This window comes from Neofelis nebulosa, chromosome 12, assembly GCF_028018385.1.
Source record: "Neofelis nebulosa isolate mNeoNeb1 chromosome 12, mNeoNeb1.pri, whole genome shotgun sequence".
NCBI classification, from domain to species: domain Eukaryota; kingdom Metazoa; phylum Chordata; class Mammalia; order Carnivora; family Felidae; genus Neofelis; species Neofelis nebulosa.
This window is the reverse complement of record NC_080793.1, coordinates 25,716,275-25,739,773: the sequence shown is the minus strand read 5'-3', so window position 1 is coordinate 25,739,773 and position 23,499 is coordinate 25,716,275. Positions and strand designations below refer to the sequence as shown.

The 23,499-nt window shown below is 41.8% G+C and overlaps 1 long non-coding RNA gene across 1 annotated transcript in view; it reads right to left on the bottom strand.

Annotated features, from left to right (window-relative positions):
• Positions 1 to 23,499, bottom strand: part of LOC131491529 (uncharacterized) — a 568,938-nt gene that overhangs the window by 203,991 nt on the left and 341,448 nt on the right. The gene's annotated exons all lie outside the window — the stretch shown is intronic.

Genomic DNA, 23,499 nt, shown 5'->3' with positions numbered 1-23,499 from the left:
CCTACGAATTATATATGAAAAGTATGTCTTCCCTAAAAAGCCTAATTTTTATGTTTATTTTTTCCTCTTTAAGAAAAGAGTACATTTCTATCATGGGAAGGCAGCTTATTCAGTGTAAGATCATGATAGTTTTGAAGTAAAAAAGATCTAGTTCAAATCTAATATTTTCAACGGTCTGACCTTGGGGTGGGGGGTGGGGTGGGGCAGGAATGTAGCTTCTCTGATTTGTGGATTTCTCATCTATCAAAGAGGAATGATCATACCTCCTATATTTGTTATCTATTGTTGCACAACAAATTATCTCAAAACGTTGTAGCTAAAGACAACCAACATATATTCTCTCACATAATTTCTGAGAATCAGGACTCTAGGAGTAGCTTAGCTGTATGGTTCTAGTTCAAGAGCTCTCTTGAGGTTGCAATCAAGTCATATCCTGGGGCTGGAGTCATCTCAAGGCTTGACCGGAGCTGGAAGATCCACTTCCAAGTTCACTCACATGGTTGTTGGAAGGAGTCTCAGTTCCTCTGTGTCAGCCTCTCGGCATGGCAGCTGATTCCTCCCAAAGCACAAGATCTGAGAGGAAGAAAGAGCACCCAAGATGGCAGCCACAGGGTCTTTTATAATCTAATTGGGAAGTGACATACCATCACTTCCACCATATTCTGTTGGTCACAGAGAGCAATGCTGGCATAGTGTGGGATGAGGCTACAAAAGGATGGGAATAGCAGGTGACAGGACCCTGGGGGGCCATCTTGGAGGCTGAGTATAACACCTCCCATATATAGTTGTAGTGGAGGGCTTCATGTGCCTGGTATGTGGTTGTCTCTCAGAAAGCATTAGTTCTACTTTGTGGATTTGAGGGAAGATGTATTATAAGTTCTGGGACTTGAAGAATACATTCAGCAACCCAGAGTTGAGCAGTCACCTCAGAACAATTAGCTTCAAAGAAACCTAGTTACTACAGCTAACATTCTGCTGAGGATTAAGCCAGTGATATTGGTGACAGCCAATATCTATATGCAAAGCTCCTCATAGTCTCCAACATTTATTTACACTTAACACCCAGTTGTTTTATTTAAGTTTATTTATTTTGAGAGGGAGAGCAAGCACGAGCAGGGGAGGGAGGGGCAGAGAGAGAGAATCCTAAGCAGGCTCCACACCGGCTGTGTGAAACCTGACACAGGGCTCAAACTCATGAACCGTGAGATCATGACCTGAGCAAAACCAAGAGTTGGACAGACGTTTAACTGACTGAGCCACCCAGATGTACCACTTTTTTTTTTTTAATTTTATTTTTTTTTATCACCTAGTTTTAATTTTCTGTCATCCTATGTTTATCCTAACAACTCTCTGGCATATTAATTATTATTGTCACACTTTCCAAGTAAGGACCATGAGGAAGATCGCATGATTTGTTTAAGGGCAAATAGCTACTCAGTGATGAAGTCAGGATTCAAACCCAGGACTTCTGACCAGAAAGTCTATTCTCATTAGTTCTCTTGTGCTGCAACAGCAGCAAGTAACTCTTATTATTATTTTTTTTTAAAAAGAAGATGAGACAATTTTGTTATTTTTACCCTTTAGAGCAACTTCTGCATGAGCACACAGCAGTTTCCTTAGGGTTCTCTTGACTGTGACTGTCAGTGGTTCAGAGGCCCAGCATCTCCCAGAACACAACCAGGGTAGCGCACAGATCCCTGCAGTGCTGATAGGATTGCCTTAGGGAGTTGTTTTCATTTTGCAGCACCACAGGTGGCGGCTGGTGCGTTTTGCTTGAACCTTCTCCCCATTTTGCCACTTAACTACCTGCCACACATACAAACCCAGGGAGAGGAGGGCATGTGGATAAAAGCTCTCAGCCTGCAGACTCCCAGTAATTAATAGTAGGCAAATGCTTTCTGTCGAGGGCCTCCTGAGATGCGGTATGGTGAATGAGGGCTGTGTGTGTAAGCAGCATGGGCCTCCAGCCAGCAAAGAACCTGCATCGCCAGGCCTCAGGGTCCCGAGAGCAGGTAAGGACAAGATGCAGACCTGAGGGTGTGGCACCTGTTCCTGGGACTGGGACTCGCTACACTCACGGGTCATGACGACAGCTCTGGTGCTGCTACAGGGGTAGGCCTGCCATTCAACCGGCCAAGTGAAGAATCAGGGAAGCAAGGGCAGGAAGATATGGCGGCGTACTAGGCCGAGAGACTGAAAGCACAGCCCGCATCGTGCGGGCCTCTTCCTGAGCACCCTCTCACCCGGTCTCACTGCGGCCTCACCTGTAAACACGCATGGCGGCCTGGGAAGGCTGTTCTTCTCCCCACCTGACAGATGAGGAGGCTCTGACTCGGCGATGTAAATGACCTGGCCGAAGTCTAACAACTAATAGTAACCACAGAGCAATGGTTTCAAAGCTATTGATTAACTTTCTAACCATTTACACGTAGGAGACCAGTCTCTTGGTTGGAACTCATTTCTGAGTCTCTGTACTTCATTTACCAAGGATTGCTATGCAAAGCCTCTGCACCCTGGGCCAGATGCTGTCAGGCTTTCCCTCTTCTCATAAGTTAGAGCACCATCTGAGGCCTACAGCTCACCCACAGCAGCTGGAAGAGGCCTGTCACTTAAAGGAACGTGGCAGAGCCACAGTGATGATATGAAGGAGCAGTCTCAGGAGGGGAGAGACTGAAGTAGACCAGATAACCAGTTATCCTGTCCTCCCTCCCCTATCTCCTCCCTCTGCAGGGCCTCTGTATTGCAATTTAAAGAAGCGGTCTTCTCCCACTGCTCCTTTGGCAAAAAATAAATCAAATAAAGGAAGAAAGTGCTTAATCGAAGGAGGTGCTTGGAGCAAACACAGACAATCTGCCCTGGAGGTCAACCACTCCTTTCTTTCTTTTTTTCTTTTCTTTTTTAAAAATCTTTTTATGTTTATTTATTTTTGAGAGACAGACAGACAGACAGACAGAGCATGAGCTGGGGAGGGCAGAGAGAGAGGGAGACACGGAATCTGAAGCAGGTCCAGGTTCTGAGCTGTCAGCCCAGAGCCCGACATGGGGCTCGAACTCACAAACCGCGAGACCATGGCCTGAGCTGAAGTCGGACACTTAACCGACTGAGCCACCCAAGGGCCCCAACCACTCCTTTCTTTAACTCACCAGGAGGGACACCCATTTGGATGGAGGTCTCAACTATCCCCTCAAAACACCATGTCAGACTGACTAGTGATTATCTAGGGGAACATGAACACAGGCCAAAGTAACTAGACAGGTATAAGCAGTATGAAAGAAAGACAACATTCATTATACGTCAAGTAGAAATGCAGAAAGGACAAGAATTGGAGGGTATTATGTTAAGTGAAATAAGTCAGCCAGAGAAAGACAGATATCAAATGATTCCACTCACATGTGGAATTTGAGAAACTTAACAGAAGACCATAGGGGAAGGGAAGGAAAAATAAGTTACAAACAGAGAGGGAGGCAAACCATAAGAGATTCTTAAATACAGAGAACCAAATGAAGTTGATGGGGGTAAGGGGTGAGGGGTGGGGGAGGTGGGTGATAGGCATTGAGGAGGGCATTTGTGGGGATTAGCACTGGGTGTTGTATGTAAGTGAGGAATCAGGAATCTACTCCTGAAGCCAAGACTACACTGTATGTTAGCTAACTTGACAATAAATTAAAAATAAATAAATAAATAAAATAAAGGTAATGCTATGATAGCATATCAAAAAAATAAAATATGCATTAAAATACCCTAAAAGATAAAAAAGAATGTTGATAACACAAAATACAAATAAGTTAAAAAATTCCAAGTAATAATTTAGGAATAAAAAATATAATAGCTAAAATAAAGAAAGTAAGATATGGGACAAATCTACTGGGGGAAAATACCAGAATGATATAAGAGAAGAAGGATTTAGAGGATGTGAGGATTAGATTCCCTTTAAAATAAGTCACCAAGGGGAGGTGGGGAACCATAAAAGAAAAGCTAAGGGATGTGGAAATTGGAAATAGAATTGCCAGTATTTGAATAATAAATAGCAGCTTGAGAAACAGGGAAGTAGAAAAAAAAATTAAGGAAAAAAAGAATGCTTTCTGAAAATCAGCAGACCATTTCTAAGAAGGCCCCGCCTCTGTTCTGAAGTTCTATTCTGTCTGAAACAGTAACAAGGAAGAGTAAATATTCTGGATCTACAGCTCATTTTTGAGATAATGTATCTAAAGTTTCTCCATTATGTGTAATATTTACACTTGATTTCTGGTATAAGCCTCCAGTCCCTGGTTTGCTAAGAGTTGGGTTTGTTTTTGTTTTCTCTTGTTTTGTTGTCATTAGCAGACACTGGACTTCACCAAATGATTTTTGAAGAAATAACTGTAATTCTTCGTCCATGAGGTAATGGTACAAAATTTTTCTTTGGTCTATTAATATGGATAAATTATATACATAATAATGGGGAGACTTGTTTCCATTCCCCCAAAGCCTTACTTAATTGTAAAATATATTTTTTAACCCACATTTGATTTGTATCATTCAGATCATTTATTATCTGTTCTGTTTTGACAGGATGTGTTAAAAAGTCTATAATTATAATTGCTGATGTATCTATTTTTCACTACAGTTTTATAAGCTGCTATGGTAAATATTTGGAGGCTATATTGTTAGGGGACATGTGCTTATGATGTGTCTTTCTTCTTGCTCTGTTGTTCTAGAATATGATATCCCTCTATTTCCTCTGAGATGCTGTTTCCTGCAGCTTAAAAAAATACTTGTTTTTTTTTTTACTGTGGCAAAATACAGATAACATAAAACTTACCATTTTAACTATGTTCAAGAATATGATTCAGTGTATTAAACACATTCATAATGCTGAACAACCATCACCACTAACCATCTCTAGAACTTTGTCATCATCTCAAAAAGAATCCTTCAGTTTTCAAGACTGCTTTTCCAGGGGCACCTGGGTGGCTCAGTCGGTTAAGCATCCAACTTCAGCTCAGGTCATGATCTCACAGTTTGTGGGTTCAAGCCCTGTGTCGGGCTCTGTGCTGACAGCTCAGAGCCTGAAGCCTGCTTTGGAATCTCTGTGTGTGTCTCTCTCTGCCCCTCCCCTGCTCACACTCTGTCTCTGCATTTCAAAAGTGAATAAATGTTAAAAAAAAATTTTTTTTTTAGGGGCTCTGGGTGGCTCAGTTGGTTGAGCATCCGACTTTGGATCTCACGGTTCTTGAGTTCGAGACCTGCGTTGGGCTCTGTGCTGACAGCTCAGAGCCTTGGAGCCTGCTTCGGATTCTGTATCTTCCTCTCTCTCTGCCCCTCCCCTGCTCACGCTCTGTCTCTCTCTGTGTCTCAAAAATAAATAAACATTACAAAAAATTAAAAAAAAAAATTTAAGACTGTTTTTCCATATTTCATTTGGTTTATATTTGCCTGATATATCTTTTTCCATCACAAGATTTTGAAAATCTCTTTCTATTTAAGGGTGTATATTGACAACACAATTTGTATTTTTTAAAATCTAAACCGAGGCTCTTCTAGTTAGTGAGTTTAGCCATTTATATCTACTATTATGTTAATACTTTATTGCCATTTTATTGTGCTTTCCATTTATTAAAATTGTTTATTAAAATTGTAACTGAAACTCATAAATCAGTATATAAAATTTGATTTATCCAATAGAAAAATAACTTGGTTCTTTTTTTCTTTTCTCTTTTCCAGTTTTCACTAGGTTAATATCAGTACTTTATTACATTGATAGTATCTTTGGTGAATTAGTATTTATGCCTTCCATGAAGGAGAAAGATTGCCTAGCACATTCTTATGTTAATTTTGTCCCTATCCACTACTCTTACCCTCATATCAGTTGTAATTCATTGTCTAAAACTGTAATTCTCAATTTTTTTAAACGACAACTTTATTAAGTAACTTGATTGCTCTTCCATTCCATACCTCTGAATTGATTTTTTTTTTTAATGTTTTATTTATTTTTGAGTGAGAGAGAGAGAGACAGAGCATGAGCAGGGGAGGGACAGAGATAGAGGGAGACAGAATCTGAAGTAGGCTCCAGGCTCTGAGTTGTCAGCACAGAGCTTGAACTCACGAACTACAAGATCATGACCTGAGCCAAAGTCAGATGCTTAACCCACTGAGTGACCCGGGCACCCCCTGAATTTATTTTCTGTCCTTATGTGGGAATTTATACCAGAAGTGTTTTGAAAATGAGGTTTTGTGGACTAGAACTCTTGAGGCTGCTGCAGAGATTTTGTTCCTTGATTTTTGTTTCCTACCCTACTCTTAAGAGTGCTGGTGGGATGATGTCTTCTCTGCTCTGGCATCAAAGGCCCAGTAGGCCCTCACTGTTCACTTCCCTGTGGGTCAGAGCGCAATGGGCCCTTATTTTGAAATCACAATCTCAACTCCAAAATCCTAACGTGTCCACTTTCAGAAATGGGTCTTGATGTTAAATTTCCATGTCACACCTTCTCCCTGCCCCGTTTTGAGCCATTTGGGCCTGACGCCTGCAGTGGAATGAAGGGCATGTTGGCCTCCTCATGTCTCTGCCTTATACTTCTCCAACAGTCCCGGACCTCTACCCCTGCCATCCATCGGTCTCCTCTCTTGCTCGCTCTCCCTCTCCCTTTGCTTTTTACCAAGATCCCAGGTTGAGGAGGAACAGGAAGGAGAGATAAGAGGACAAGTAAGTTGCGGGGCGCCTGGGTGGCTCAGTCGGTTAAGCGTCCGACTTCAGCTCAGGTCACGATCTCGCGGTCCGCGGGTTCGAGCCCCGCGTCGGGCTCTGGGCTGATGGCTCAGAGCCTGGAGCCTGCTTCCGATTCTGTGTCTCCCTCTCTCTCTGCCCCTCCCCCGTTCATGCTGTGTCTCTCTCTGTCTCAAAAATAAATAAACGTTAAAAAAAAAAAAAAAAGAGGACAAGTAAGTTGTTACTTATAGCTATCTCTGGGCTCTCTGGACCAGGTAGATGTCTACATTTCCATAGATCTTTAAGAGGGTCCTTCTTGGGCCCCTCTATTTTTCTGTTTCTAGACAGGAATGGACGTAGCACACTTCTAGCTGGGCTGTTTCAGGTCTTTTCTCAGTCCTAGGATTCTAGTGATCCCAGTCTCCCAGCCACCATCACCAGTTTCTTCAGCCACTCAAAATGACACCACTCAGTAGATGGAAAGATACATGCCACTGCTAACCACCCCCCTCCCCACCGCCATTCATACACACTACAGAGTTTTCCTTCCCACATGGCCCACAACTGGGGCATGGAAAATACCCACAAATACCTTACTCCAACAACCCAGGAAAGCAGACTGATGTCAAAGCAAACATGCTCTCCTGGCTTTGGTCCCAAAGCTCTTGGTCGCTCTTTTCCCTAGAGACACTGATTTCTGCATCAACCAACCACAGGTACTACGCTTAAAAGTTCTCCAAGTGGCCCTACTGACGTTCTATCATTTGTGTCTTCTTCTGGTCTAACTCCAGGGTATCTGGTTTTTGCCTGGCTTTATGGCCCTGTTGGATTGAACCCTCTGCCCTTATCTTAGCACTAGACAGTTCTCACCAAAGAATTCTCTTAACAAAATCCACCCACTCATCTTCCAAAGTGGTTGAGGGGACTGAACTAAGACAAACAACAGTTTGGGCTCTTAGTGTCAATTTGCCTAAAATCAAATGATTGTGCCAAATGGTCTTGGGGGAGTTACTTATTTTCTCTATGCCTCAGCTTCATTATCTATAAAATATGGGTGATAGTGTGACTTAGCTATAGATTTTCTATGAGGATTAAATAAGATAATGCAAGGAGAATACTCACAAAATACACGAAAAGTGACAGCTGTTATTCTCATAACAAACTAAATCTCTGTATAAATAGTAAGATGCTATCATTGTAACAGAATGATCCAATAGGTTCCTCATTATGATTTTGGAATCAGAGTTTATAAATTTCCCTGAATCTGTGAGCATGAGTATGAATCAGCTTCAAGAAATACCTAGCTAATGTTATCATTATTTCCATATAATTTGCTGACAAATTGCAAATGATGATCAAAATTGCAAATTGTAGTGATAACATTTCCACGGAAAATGAACAAGGCTGCTACTCCCTCACCCTCTGGTGTGATCATTCATCTCCTTGGCTGCTAGGAACACTGATGACAAGGGCTTGGGGATACCCTGTTTTCCTTTGGAGACTGACAAGTACACATTCATCAAAAGTCAGTTCAAGTTTCATCTCCTCAGAAAAAGCTGACCTTGACCACCCCCTACAAATAGAATTATTTCCTCCTCACCTGGATTCCCATAGTATTTGGTACAGCTCCCTCTTCTTGTCTAGTTCCAGGATATCTGGGGCTCCTGTCTATTTAGATTGAACCTTTTGCCCTTACCTTAAATACAACTTTGAGTCTGGGTGCTGTCCTTCACACCTCCATGTCATCCATACTCAGTGGCTGCTGTGACCATACACTTTGGTTTGTCTCCTCTGCCTATCCTGGTGACTTAATTTTGGCTTTCAGACTCCCTACCTGTATCTGATACCTCAGGGTGTCCTTGTCACTAATGAAAATTTAGAAACTCAACAGAGGTGGAATCAGAAGCTAAGAGAGCATAGAAAACCGTTCTTACATCTGGGAGTGAAGAGGGCGGGGAAGAGAGGAAGGTAAATGGCCCAAGACCTGTGTCTTGAAGGCAGAAGTATTTTCCAGGTGGAGATGTATGAGTGTAAGTTTACTTAAGGCAGATGGAACAGCATTGGCAAAGCGTAGAGAGGCGTAGAAAAGGTTGTCATAACAGGAGCCGGGAAGACAATTGATGTGTGGGAGTATAAGACAGGAGGGTTGGAGAGAATGACAGAAGGTGACACTGGGAAGAAAGGATGAAGGTCAATGAATGCTGGCTTTAAGAGTTTAGGCCTTGTTATTTATACATTGTGATGACATCTAAAGCTGTTAAAAGGGAAAGGGTAGGGGTACAAAGTAGGAGACGTATTTCAGAAAGATCACTCTGTCATGAGGTTGGTTTGGAGGGTATACTCAATAGCATCGGCCTGGAAGGTCTAGTCCTTCAATCTGTTACAGCACAATGGGTGTCTCCTCTCCCTTTAACACCCATCTGTTATGGATGAGGAATGTCTCTAGAAATCAAATCTAATGAGGAGGATTCTTTGCATGGTTGTGGGTATGTGGGGGTTGGGGGAGGCAACAGGGGTGGCAGGGAAGAATGCACAGGATGTTTGATCCTGACGAATATTGGAGAATGTACACAGCCAAGTCTGTGGGCTTTAATCAGGAGGAAGACAACGTCCAGGAGGATACTGCTGTGAGGTAAGAGATAGCAAGGGCCCAGGGGCAGCAGATGGGCAGGAGAGATACAGAAGATGTTATCCTGGGTCTTTGTGGCATGAGGAGGAACTGCGCTTCATCAGTCTGCTTATTTGTTCTGAGTTTGGCATTTCCCTGGGCCCTCTTCCTGCTGCTTTGCTGGCAGGAGGGTAGTCGCTGTGCCCCTCCTTCTGGCCAGAATCCTCTGGTCTTGGTTGAAGGCCGCAGCCCCCATCTAGCCTCCTGTGCTCTTTGCAAAGATGAGATGGTCAATGATAAGGGTTTGCTCAGCAGCCTGAGTGGAGAACTGAACCCTGGCTTCCTAAATTTTTCACTTCTTCCTCTGGCCCAGGACCTTTAAGGGACTTTACAGAGAGGTGGGGCCCTTGGTATGCTGCTAGTTTTTTTGGCTGATACTGCATTTTGCTTTCAAGTTTGGAAATCTGTACAACCAGACCTGGTCTTAATAACTGAAAATTCATTCTCTGGTCTCCAGAGAAAAGGACTTAGCAGAAAGCATTTCATCAGTATGGAATCCTAATTGTGGCCCCAGGTCATTAGGTTTTAATAAATCGGTGTAGCTGCCTGATGGCTTAAGACACTTTCTATTTCCAGGAGAACTGACAGGATTACGAGAAAAGCTACTAATGACCAGTATCTCATGGTAGAATCTTAATTACCACCAAATTCATAGGAAGCACCTGATAGATAGCTCCACAGATGATTCAATTAGAAACCACATTTTTAAATCTCTCCTGGATGAGTCAGTGATAGCATCCTTTGAGAGCCAACTCTGTGTGTAAGGTCTCATGCATGCAATAAATCTCAACACTGAAGAAAAACAAAATTCCCTCAAAACCTCCATTTTCAATTTCTAGCCTAAAAAAATATTACTACTTTTTTTTTCATGACCAGAACTTTCTAGGCTAAGGATAGGTTGGAGTTAAAATGCTAATGTACTCAATATTTCTTGTCATTTTTCAATCATTGTAGGTAGAGATCATGTAACCCCCATGGCATGACATATGAGGAATCATACTGGTATGAACCCAACCTATTCATTCATGTATATATTTAGCAACCGATAGCCACTAAGCCCCTGGGACAGCTACATCCTGAATGCAGGAGCAGCAATGATGGTGAGGAAAACCAAGCACAGTATCTTGCCTTCTTGAGCTTATAATGTATTGGAGCAGTTATACCTAATCAAAAAGGTATCCCCCCAAAGCTACCCAAATATACATAAAGGAGCAGAAACTGATGCCATGAAACCAACAATGCATAGAATTGATCTATATAAATCAGAGAAGGCTGGCTTTCAGAGATAATGATCATTTAGCTGAGATCTAGAAGATTGGTGGGGGGTGATCTGGTGCAGGGGGGGGGGCCGGAGAACGGTTGAGTGGCAGAGGTGGTTAGGAATTGCATTCGGAAAACAGGGAAAAGAAGGCACAAAGGCCGTGGGGCAGGAAGGAACTGGAAGATGGTCAGCATGGTTAGAGAGCCACGGGGGGTATGTGTAAGATGTAGATATATAGAAAAGAAAGTGATTGTAACAACCATGTGTGCTATGCAGCCAGATGAATAATTCCAACAATAAATGTTAAAAAGAGAAAAAGGGTTGAAGTAGTTTAAAAGAGTATCAAGATATGGGCTTGGGTGTGGATTGAAAGAAATTGGGATGGGAATGGGGAGTGATAGGCAAATGACCTGTAATTTCTATTGGAGACTCAGGGAGGACTTCCCAGAGGAGGTGGTTTGTGAATTGGACGCGAATAGCCAGGAATTCGTGGTGAAGGTCAGGCAGAGAGAAGCAAAACTAAATGGTGCAGCTCAGGATGGTTGTGGTGAAGGTACATGAAGGCACCTTCAAAAGATGAGGCTAGGAAGGAGGTGGAGGTTTGATAAAAAGAGGGCTTGAAGGTCAGGCAGAGGAGTTTCACTCCCAAAAGTGCCAAATAAAAGAGACAATGGTGACATTAGGAAGTGGTGGGGCCTCTGGCAGGGGACCTGCTTGATCTATTCACAAATTTAATTTAAATGAGTCACAGTGGTAGCTAAATAAAATCTACCTGGAAGTCTTTAAGTTCTCCCCTTGAACTGGAAAATGGTTCCCATGAGAATAAGTGAGCAAAGGATAATGTACTTGGGAAAGGGAAGGGGAGAAGTGTGTGAATGTGTGTGTGTGTGTGTGTGTGTGTATGTGCGTGTGCAAGTGTGCTTCTGTGTGGAGAACAGGAGTGGGGGGTGGTGGGGAGAAACCTGAGAAATGGTTTCAAGGATGGGGCAGCCTCTAGATCTGGATAAATATGCCCTCGGAGATCCTCTCAATAGCCAACAGAATGGAAACTAAACTTCTCAAGAGTGCAAGCCCTTTATCCTCATGTTTCCAGATATCTTTCCCACATTCCCATGTTCTCCCTTGTCACCCCAGTCAAGGTGGGTCACCTGCCATCTCACTTCTCCACCTGGGTTGTTCTACCCTAGGCATCACCAATCCCTAGCTACCCAAATCCTTCCAAGTATCACCTGAAACATTACTTCCAGGAAACTTCCAGATCCCCACAAGGAAAGATGTCCTTTCCCTCTGTGCTCACATGGTATTTGCACTCCATTCTGTCTTATACACATGGGACAGTGTCTGAGTCATAGGCCCAGGGCAGGGTAAACAGGGTAAACATATTTTCAAATGAATGGACAAACATTACAACAGTAATGCTCATCTTTTCTTTGTACTTGGAATAAGATCTCAGTAGGTGTCTTATTCTTCTCTGTAGACTTCACAGCATGTGGACACTTAAAGGTGCACGATATGATTTACGCTTTGTTTTTGTAAGGTTTACATGAATGAATCAATAATTGAGACTCAAAACCAAACCAGTGACATCATCCAATGGTTCTCAATTGGGGATGGAACTGTTGCCTTGTGGGTGGGTATTTAGGAAAGTGTGTGGCATTCCCGGTCATCTCATGACTGGTAGTGGTGCCACTCACAACAGCGGCAGGGAGCAAGAAGGATCAACACACTGGCAATCAAGGGAGAGTCCATTATGACAAGAAAATGGTTCTGTCCCAAGTGCCATCTGCACCACTTAGGAAGAACTGTCTGCTTTAAATGTTGAGAGACTAGAAAATGTTTTGAAGAAAGTTGTAGATTCTTTGCCTCTGGGGTAATTAAAAGAAAACAAGAGAATGTTGTCCTGATGGCCTTTCTCAATCCTGTCCAGTCCTGTGATACTAAACTCCTAGGGAATGCAAAATCCAGGCCAAATGGTCCAGACAGAGAAGACCCACCCCTCTGGCTCATGCACGGGCAGCCTCAGAGATTCCAGCTCCCAGAAGAAAGGCTTCAAGCTGGACAGCACTCCCTCTGCCCAGGAGAGAGGCTGCCCCCTGCATGTATTTGACTCCTGGACAAATAGCTCAGGGGAAGTGCATACATTTATATTTGGCGCACAGGTCATATCACAACTCATGCTACCAGCTCATCCTAGGGCTTTTTCTTTTTCTTTTCTCCTAACTCAGCAAAGAGGAGTCAGCTAGAAGAAGCAAGGTACAGAATGTGGGGAGGAATTGGAGATGGTGGCAGAGATAAGGGTGGAAGAATGTTTGAAAGGAGAAATGACAGACCTTGCAGGACTTTGTGAAGCTCTCTTTCCCTTTCACCATGGTGGAACCAATCATTCCCTTCCTTTATCATGTACATGCAGTTTTATATGAATACATTTATTAGAGACATAAATATTATACTTACATAATAAATTTATCAATACAAATAATATATAATAGTTATATTCTCAATAACCAATAATTTTATTACAAAATTTTATCTTGATGTTATATTTTATATAATAATATGTTAATATTGTTAAGAATATAGTGATAATATTAAACTAATTTTATGCTCCCTTCTAGTCCTGGAGCTCCCTGAGAACAATGGTAATATTTTTCATTCCTGTATTGCCTGTAGCTAGAAGAACACTTGACCACTACCTCCCTCAAACTTCATATGCAGTTCTGTTTTATTCAAAGGCACATATGATTTTTAAAAAATTACATCCTTGCCACAATCTATAGCATAAAATCATGAGAGCCTTGACTATATTATACTCACTTCTGTGTCCCCAGAACCCAGCTGAATTCCACATACTCAGGAGGTACTCAGCAAATTTTGGCTGAATCAAATCAAAATGAATCAGAATAAACTTCATATTGAAAGGCCTAGTCTGAATGATCTGAATGATGCATGATAGTACTATTGAAGAAAAGGGACTGATTGGGCTGATGGAATAAAGGGGCCCTAACAAATATGTCAGGAATATTGGAAGGAAATGAGTTTTGTTTTTTGTTTGTTTGTTTGTTTGTTTTGACAAAGCAAATGCTCAGGCAGAGGGGTGGAAACCTTGGCCAAAATATTGAGAGACTCAACCATCGGTCATAGCAGGTGTATTCATTGTCTAGAGACATGGGATTGAAAACATCCCAGGAGCTGATGGAAACATAAAGGTGGTTGTTCTACAAATACAGATTAATTCACAGAGTTTCAATAATATCCTGCTCTATTAGCCCAGTTCAGCTCAACACACTTTGGAAGATACTAGGGATAAATAGGAAAAGAAAATATATTCTATACTTTCAAGCCATTCCTAAGTCGTCTCTTCCTCATGATTATAAAAGCCAAGAAAGTCTTTCACTTAAACTCTTTAGATTTCTGTGACTTAAAGTCAAGACAATACGGGCTAAGAAGAGCACCTACCATTACTTTCCCCAACATACCATTTTTAATTTTTTTTTTAACGTTTATTTATTTTTGAGACAGGGAGAGACAGAGCATGAACAGGGGAGGGCCAGAGAGAGAGGGAGACACAGAATCTGAAATAGGCTCCAGGCTCTGAGCTGTCAGCACCGAGCCCGATGCGGGGCTTGAACTCACGGACCGCGAGATCGTGACCTGAGCCGAAGTGGGACGCTTAACCGACTGAGCCACTCAGGCGCCCCCCCAACATACCATTTTTAAAAAACATCTTTTGATTTCTTGAATGAAATATAAACATAATCCATTTGTTGAAGAGAAGGGTCTAAAGTATTGTTTCCCTTCTTTTTCCCTATAAGCAGCTAGTTGGAGGGCTAGCAATTCCTGAGCGTGTTTGAGAAAGGTTGATTGGTTTAGAAGTCAGACTTTCTTAACAGAGACATTATTGATAGTCCATTGATTCTTCTTAATCAACAAGGAGCAAGGAGAGCTGCAGGCAGAAGGCCAGTGAGGAATTTTCCCTCTCTCCTGCCACAAGTGGGCCTGTTCTGCCTCTTTGAGACGGGTATCAAAACTTGATTGGACTCTCCTGGGTTTTCATTCTGAGTGAAGGAAACAGTCAGTGAGCATAGAAACCAACCAGTCCTTTCTTCACTCCATAGGAGAAAAGATAATGATATTACTTTACTGGTTAATGTCTCTGCGTTTTATCGTCTGTCCCTCTAAAGATACAGTTTCTTTGCGGCAGCAGTATCTCTTCCCTGTTTTGACCAACACTTTAAACATCAGTAACCACCTTCTGCAGTCAGAATAACACTAACTCCCTATTCGCTTAATGATGACAAAAATATTCATAACCATGATCTGGGTAGACATGTGCTTTCCATGGAGAGTATCGACATACTGTTTTCAATACATTTCTAGGGCCCCTGTAGAATTTTGTGTCTTCATGAATCTGTTTACAATGAAAGCTTGTAAAAAAAATGGTTCACCAATTCTAGCCCCAAACAGTTACAATTCTCTCATGCCTCATGTATTTTTGTCTTACAGAAAAGGGAAAGACAGACTTAACTTGTTTGATCTTCTGGAAGCCAAATCTAGGAGAATGTGCAATAGAAAGGTCTCTGGTCAAAGGCTGCATCATCTAAAATACGTTATTGGAGACATCTCACCACCTGCTGTGGCTGCAAGTTCTTCAAAGTACTCAGTCACATTCACCTCCCACAGAGAGGAGTTGGAAGCCGTCCTGATCATTTATGTTGACAAATACGAAGGCCTGAACAATAACATCCATGGAGCACTTACTCTATTCCAGACACTGCACCGACACTTTTGTAAATATTATCCCATTTCCCACCCCACTCCCCCCCAAAAGCTCTGTCATTTTTAAAGAGACAAATTACCCAAGGCCCACCAGCTAGCAATAGTGGGGCCAGGGTCTGAACTCCAGTGTCTGTGCTTCTCACATAATAGAGCAAAGGCTCTCCCTGATTTCCTTCACTTACACCTGGTACAGCCTTCCAGCAGGGCAGTTCCCACAGCGGACTGCCATTATTTACTTAAAGCCTTGACTACCCCACCGTTTCCAAACTCTTAACTTTACCAATCTCTCTCTGTCTTCAACATTGCTTGGCCATCAGTAGGGACTCAGTAAATGTCTGTACAGTAATGGAACGGACACATGACTGGATAAATGCATGAAGAAACGATAAAACAAAAACACCTAAAATAAATGGATACTTTCTTCCTTAGATTCTTATTTGAAGTCTTTCCTAGACATTTTCTGATTTGCTTTACCCCAGATGTACAGAAGACTAGGAATCATAATTTGTACAATTTAGTGAAACTTTATAGAATGGAATTCTGGGCAGGTCCTTTGGTGCAAACCTGACTTAGGCCAAATCCTGCTCAGAAATCCTACTCAGATATGCTCATTATGGGGGTGTCTGGGTGACTCAGTCGGTTAAGGGTCCAACTCTTGATTTTGGCTCAGGTCATGATCTCACAGTTCATGAGATTGAGGCCCACGTTGGGTTCTGCACTGACAGAGTGGAGCCTGATTGGGATTCATTCATTCAGATTCATATTCTCTCTCTGTCTCTCTCTGTCTCTCTGTCTCTCTCTCTCTCTCTCTCTCCCCCACCCCTGCTTGCGTACACATGTGTGCTTGTTCTCTCTCTCTCTCAAAAAACAAAATTAAATTTAAAAAATATAAAGAAGCGCTCATTATGTAGGGAAGCAGGCAGGAGTATAAGCCTACTACCATTGGTGGGTGCCAAACAGGTTTGTAGGAAGAATCCATTTGAGCAGGAATAGGTCGGTATCTGAAGGTTTCACAGAGCAATTAATGGTTGAGGTAGGCCCTGAAGGATGCATGGCATCAAAAAACTAACGTTTCGCTGTCAGAGAATTTCTTTCTTTTTCTAGGCATTGCATTTGTCCCAATTGATCTACAACATTTCTCATGGGAAAGGGAAAGGATTGCCAGAACCGTTTCTGATGTAAGAAGCTGGACCAGGGTAACATGGCTGAGAAGAGTCCATATTGAAGCCCTGAATTCTGGGGTGTGAGTAAACTTTCCATAGCACTAGACTGTCTCTGAGAGCACTGTTACATTCCTAAGAAATAGTCTACATTCCTCACCACAGTGTACTCAGCAACTCCCCCTGCAGAGTGCAGCTCTTACTCCTGTCAATTGTGAATGGAAGTAATTTGTTTATGGTTAGCAGAGATCCTATCAGGCAGGGAGAAGACAAGGAACCACATCTTATCATCCAATCTGCCACTGCCTTTCTGCGGTATCTACAACCCTGTTACACCCATAGAACCCAGACACTGGGAGCAAAACAGATGAGTGGGCTGGCCATATAATCCTCCTTTTCCATATTTCAGTTGCCATGCGTGGAGAAGGGGCCAAATGAGATATACATCTGATTGAGCCCTAATGGCATGACAAAACAGGCTGGCAGGGGCAGGGAGACTACAGAGAGCTCACATGCACTTGGGGATTTGCTCACACCCTCAGAGCCAGGGCAGAGGCTTGAGGATTGAGGTTTTAAGCCCAACGGTGCTCATAACTGGAGGTGAGACTGATTTTTTTCCCCAACTCCCATTAGATCACAAGGGAAAAATTGCTTGATAACCATGATCTTTGCTCTTCATGAGCTACAAGAATGTCTCGGTTCCCTCCTGCATAGTGACAGTCCATGCTCCAGTTCTGATTCTCATCAGCTCTTTCTAGAATATCACAATAACCTCCTCACAATTTTCCCTGTCTCTCATTACCCACCCCAAATCTATTCTACACACATTACAGACAAATCTACCCATGACCATACTCTTGAAATCCATCACTCCTTTACATCATATATAATAGCACTATCCATAGACTTTTCTGTCATAATGGAAATGCTCTGCATCAGTGCTGTCCAATGTGGCAGCCACCAGCCATGTGAACCTATTGAGCATTGAAATATAGTTAGCAGAATGGAATATTACACAGCCATGAAAGGATGAGATCTTGCCATTTGAGACAACATGGGTGGTCTAAGAAGGCATTATGCTAAGAGAAATAAGTCAGACTGAGAAAGACAACTACCATATGATTTTACTTATAAGTGAAATAAATCTTTTAAAACAAGAATAAAAATAAAAGTGAGAGTCAGACCTGTAAATACAGAGAACGGACTGATGGTTGCCAGCAGGGAGGGGAATGGGGTGTTGGACAAAATGGGTGAAGGGGAGAGGGAGATACAGGCTTCCAGTTACGGAATGAGTAAGTCACAGGAATAAAAAGCACAGCATAAGGAATATAGTCAATGATATTGTAATAGTGATGTAATGGGGGCAGATAGTAGCTACATTTGTGGTGAACGTAGCATAACATATAAACTTGTCGAATCACGGGGTATCTGGGTGGCTCGGTCAGTTAAACGACTGACTTCAGCTCAGGTCACAATCTCATAGTTTGTGGGTTCAAGCCCCGTGTCAAGCTCTGTGCTGACAGCTTGGAGCCTGGAGCCTGCTTCAGATTCTGTATCTCCCCCTCTCCCCCCACCCTCTCTGCCCCTCCCCCACTTGTGCTCTCTCTCCCTCTCTCTCAAAAGTAAATAAATAAACATTAAAAAAAAAAAAACAACTTGTGGAATCACTACCTTAAACACCCGAAACAAATGTAACATTGTGCATCAACTATACTCAGGTTAAAAAACAAAAGAAATATCATTAGTACAATTGAGGAACTGAATTTTTAATTTTGTTTAGTTTTCACTAATTTATATTTAAAGAGATACACATGTCTAGTGGCTACCATAATAGACATTGTAAATCTGTAGGATGGTGTCCAAGCTTCTTAGCCCGGCATTGAAAGCCCTTAATGATCTAGCCCCATTGGGTAATCACCATTACCCATCCCATTTCCTATCACGATTCCTATCTGATTTTTCCCCCAAAATAATCTAGACTGTTTATTTTAAGCCTAGCTATTCCCTCTATTTGAGAATCCTTTTCTTCAACATTTCCTTAACACATTTCTATTCAGGTTTCAAGATCTAAATTAAATGCCACAGACTTGCCTGGATGGCTCAGTTGGTTAAGCATCTGACTTCAGCTCAGGTCATGATCTCACAGTTTGTAAGTTCCAGCCTCAAATCTTTAGATCTTCTGTCCCCCTCTGTCTCTGCCCCTACCCCGCTCTCTCTCAACAGTAAATAAACAATAAAAAAATTTCTTTACAAAAATTAAATAATTAGTTAAATGCCACATCCTCTGGGAAGCCTGTCTCAACTTCTCCTCCCTGATATAATGAGTCCCTCCCTCCCCTGTGCTCCCAAAGCTCACCGTATCTGCTTCTACTATAGTACCTATCACACTGTCTTGTAATTATGTATTTACTGGGGCCTCTCATCCACTAGTCTGGGAACTCCAAAGGGCAGGGACTAACTCTTCTTCATCCCGGTAACCCTATCACCCAGGGAAGCCACGGTGCTAAATGTGTGGTGAACAGATGCAAACCCACAGAATGAATTCATCATTTAATCAATCAGCGTTTAGCTCAAAGAGCTCCCTGAACTGACAGAGACATTAGTAAACTGTTGGAACATCAAAGCCACTGGGGCCAACCGTGATATCAGGGACAGATTTGTATCCGTGAAACGGTGCCTCTAGTTATGTGAAGGGTCAGCACAGAACTCTCAAATCCACTTTAAATCTGAAAACACTTGGGCTTGGGTGGATGGTGCTCAGGGCGGGGAGGTTAAGCTGGAAGATGTTGGAAACTGCAGACGCCTATGGTAAGAAACAAGAATCTTCAGGCCCCTGGGTACTCAGGATCTTTGAACAATTATTTAGAGCTGCTTTAAGAAGCCAGACACAGAAAGACAATCCTGCATGATCTCACTTGTATGTGTAGTATCACAAATAAACAAAAAATAACTCATTATTCTTTACTAAAGAATGGGAGGAGGATCTGTTGTAACAGACAGCTAGAGTTAACAGCATCGTATTGTGCACTATAAAATATATTAAAAGGACAGATCTTGGTAAATGCTCTCACAGCACACATAAAAAGAACACAAGGAAATTTTTGGAGGTGATGGATATATTTAGTACTTAGACTGTGGTGATGATATCATAGGTGTATATATATATATATATATATATATATATATATATATATATGTTCAAATTCATCAAGATGTATGTATACATGAAATGTGTACAATTTTTTGTATTTCAATTATATCTCAAATATAGATATATGTGTACACATATGTATATATGTGTGTGTGTGTGTGTGTGTATATATATATATATATATATATATATATATATATATATATAATCATATACTTAAAAAAAGATGAGAGGAAGGGAAGCATTGCATTTTCCTCTGTAAAGAGAACTACTATTTATTGAGCTCCTACTTTGCGCTATGTTTTATATATGTTACCTCACTGGACCTTTAAAAAACCCCTGTCACATCAATATCTACCTTCTGTGGAGGAGGAAACCAGAGCTCAGAAAAGAGCTCTGCATGATTCTGCATGACCTCCCATACAGTAAATAGTAAAGATAGGATTAACACCCAAGCTGACCTCTTAAAGGAGATTTCCCATCTCCTTCCATATGTAACTGGAGATCTCATGTGTAAACTTCTCTAATTTATGTTCTGAGCCACCTACTGCCTGAAGAGGTTTTATATTCTCCCAGAGTGTCAAGGAAAACTAGGATTGAAAAAGCCAACACGATCATCTGTTCTGCCCCTACATTTCACACTTGAGAAAACTAAGACCCAGAGAGAGGTGAGCACTGCCCCCGTGCCACACAGGGCCAACGGCAGAGCAGGGACCAGGTTTCTAATCTCAGGCCAGGGTTTTTCTGGCTTGTTTTCAGGTTCACTGAAAAGATGAACTTCTGATACCCTCTTGGCTGTGCATCACTGTATTAGCAAGGCTCTGAGACACCAGCAAGCACGTGCGCTAGTCCTCAGGTACACTGGTGCCAAACTTCTAGAAAGCACTTTTGCAATATACATCAAGGGCCTTAAAAATGGTCAGAAGAATTGACTGAGTAACTGGTCTCATTTCCTGGAAGTCGTCTTAAGGAAATTATCTGCAATGTCGGCAAAACTAATCATTTCGGCTTTACCTATACTGGCAAAAACAAACCAGAACCCCCCCCCCCACCCTCCCCCCCAAAAAAGGAGCAAACCTAAATGTCCTCAAATTAGAATATGAATAGTTCCTACCATATGGGAGTGTTAGAAGAAATACTGATAGAAAATATACTTAACCCAATACTCAGCCCACAGTTAGTGCTGGTTAAATTAGATCTTGTGGGCCTTCACAGTTGTCACTTCTCCCAGATAATAATGAATACAGGGACAAAAGCATGTGAACTGAGCCAGACTAAAGAGATAAATTCCAGGTTTGAAGATTGCCAAAAATGGAAATTCAGACTTGGCCAAGTTTCCTTTCACCAGGTAAGGAGGAATGCTCAAATACACCAGGGAGTAAGTCTGCTTCTGGGAGCCTCCCTTTACTCTTTGTAAAGATATGCCCAAGTTCTTGGTCTCCCGAGATGGTGCATAGTGAAAACTAGGCCAAGCCAGAGGAGCCCAGGCCAAGGCCTTACTGCTGTTTTTTATGCCATTTTCAAAGGAGCAAGCACTTGAAAGTCCACCTTATTACCTTAATAAGAAGGAATTTCATCCATGCCCCTGTTACTATCCCCATTTTCTTCCATGATTTCTTTCTTCCACTGTCTTGAGGTTTGCTGATAGTGAGCCTATCCATGGCTTAACTCTTTGTGATACATTAGAGAAGCCACTGGCTTTGAAGTGTTATAAATATCCCTCTTCATTAAGAGCTGCATTTAATCTCATGGAGTCTCTTTCTTTTTTCTGCAAAGCAGGGATAATACTAACTATCTGGTGCTTGTCTTCGGATGGTACACGTGTGAATGTGTCTGCACACAGCCTGACACCTAATGGGGAATCTAACAAAGGGAACTGAACCCATTTTGATCCTTAACAGCTTATGCAAAAGAGAGGAAGGATAAGGAAATGTAGGGTTGGCGCACATGATGGGGAAGCGGGCACAGGCATGAGTGGTGTGCCAAGATACCTAGTGCCCTGGGTATCCAGGTAAATGTGGTGGCAGAATTAGACCAACTGGTTAATATTTGCCTACCTCACAAGCCATTTGCACTTCTGTATTATTGAAGTGTCCTTTCTTAGTTGGTCCTGCACGGTTCATCTTTTGCAAATAAGAAGTCCCAGGCTTTAAGAGGCTACCCGGGTCATGGTGAGTGCAGAGCAAAGCCAGGACTCACGCTGGGTGTCCTGGCATCACCAGCTGTTGTCTTTCTTCCACACTGAGTTGCTTCTGCATTAAACATGTCCAGGAGGAGGGTGCGTCAGGAATAAGGTACATTCGAGGTTAATAATTAAAAACCAAGGGTCTATTGGAGGTGGCTTTGTGTTTTCTCTGGCAGCACTTACACAGAAAGGAGCCCAGCTAAACCCAGGAAAAAGCAAACAATTGCATATTGTATATTCGCATGTATACATATATATTCATCTATCCACAGACATGTGTCAGAATATAAAAATGCCTGTCATGGTTGAGCTGTCTTCATTTTTCAACTATGTGCTTTACAGTAGTCACTGTATGTTACAAGAGCAAGAATTTAAGACAAAACGTGACTGTCTGAGTAGGAACTAAGTTATTTGATTATTCATTTGTGCATTCCATTATTCAGCATCACTTTACTGAGCACTTACTCAACGTCATGCTCTATGCTGGCAACTGCAGATAGAAATGGATAAGAAAGTAAAAAGAAAATCTCATTATTCTAGAGGTCCTCCCAGTTCTTATTTATTTATTTATGAAATGAAATAAACATTTCTTGTCTCTTTGTACGGTAGGTCCAATAAACAATAAGCCATAATTTTTTTGGCCCCGAAATGGGCCAGGTGACTCTTCCAATACATTAATATTCTCCAGTCAACGAAGTCTTAGCTCATAAAACAGTGTGGAAAAAAGGAAGGAAGAGGTCAGAGAAGAAGACAGAAATGAACAAAGAAGACTCCATTTCTCAAAGATACAAGAACCAGAATTTCTTTTCCTTGGGCCAAACAAAAGCCATGACAATAAGCCAAATATTTTTATTTAAAAAATGCAGGGGCTGGGGGGTAAGGGTAGAGAGATGAGTAGGTAGAAAATAGAGGATTTTTAGGACAGTGAAAATACTGTGTATGATACCTTCTTGATAGACACATGCCAGTATACATTCGTCTAAACTCAAAGAATGCACAACACCAAGGCTGAACCCTAGTGGAAACTATGGACTTTGGGTGATTACGATGTCATGTAGGTTCATCGACTGTGACAAATGTACCATTCTGGTGGGGGGTGTTGATGATGGGGTTGGCTATCATGTGTAGAGGCAGGGGGTATACGGGAAATCTCTGCACCTTCCTGTCAATTTCGCTGTGAACCGAAAACTGCCTCTAAAAAACTCAAGTCTTAAAAAATGCATTTATACATTTATATCATTTTAGGCTCTATACAATAAGGATTTGAGTCCATTTACAATAAGGGCCAGACATATGGAAATTCACTAAAAAATAAACACTAAAGTTGAGCCAAAAGCAGGAGGGGAAAGGAAAGTTTGGGAACTTTAAGGGATAACATAATTCACTTGAACATGGTGAGGCATCACACTGGGATCTGCATCTCCCAACAGCAGGGAATACAGAAATATGAAATTCTGTAACTCTTTTAATCTGAGCAGCAAAAAAGCATAAAAGTTGCTTAAGGAAGATAAAAGGGTTTGTTTTGGGAATTGTGGTAGTTCTGCTTTTTTGTTTTTGTTTTTGTTTCTTAATTTTCCTTTTCCCTTTTCCCCAAGGGTTGCATTCTTAAAGAA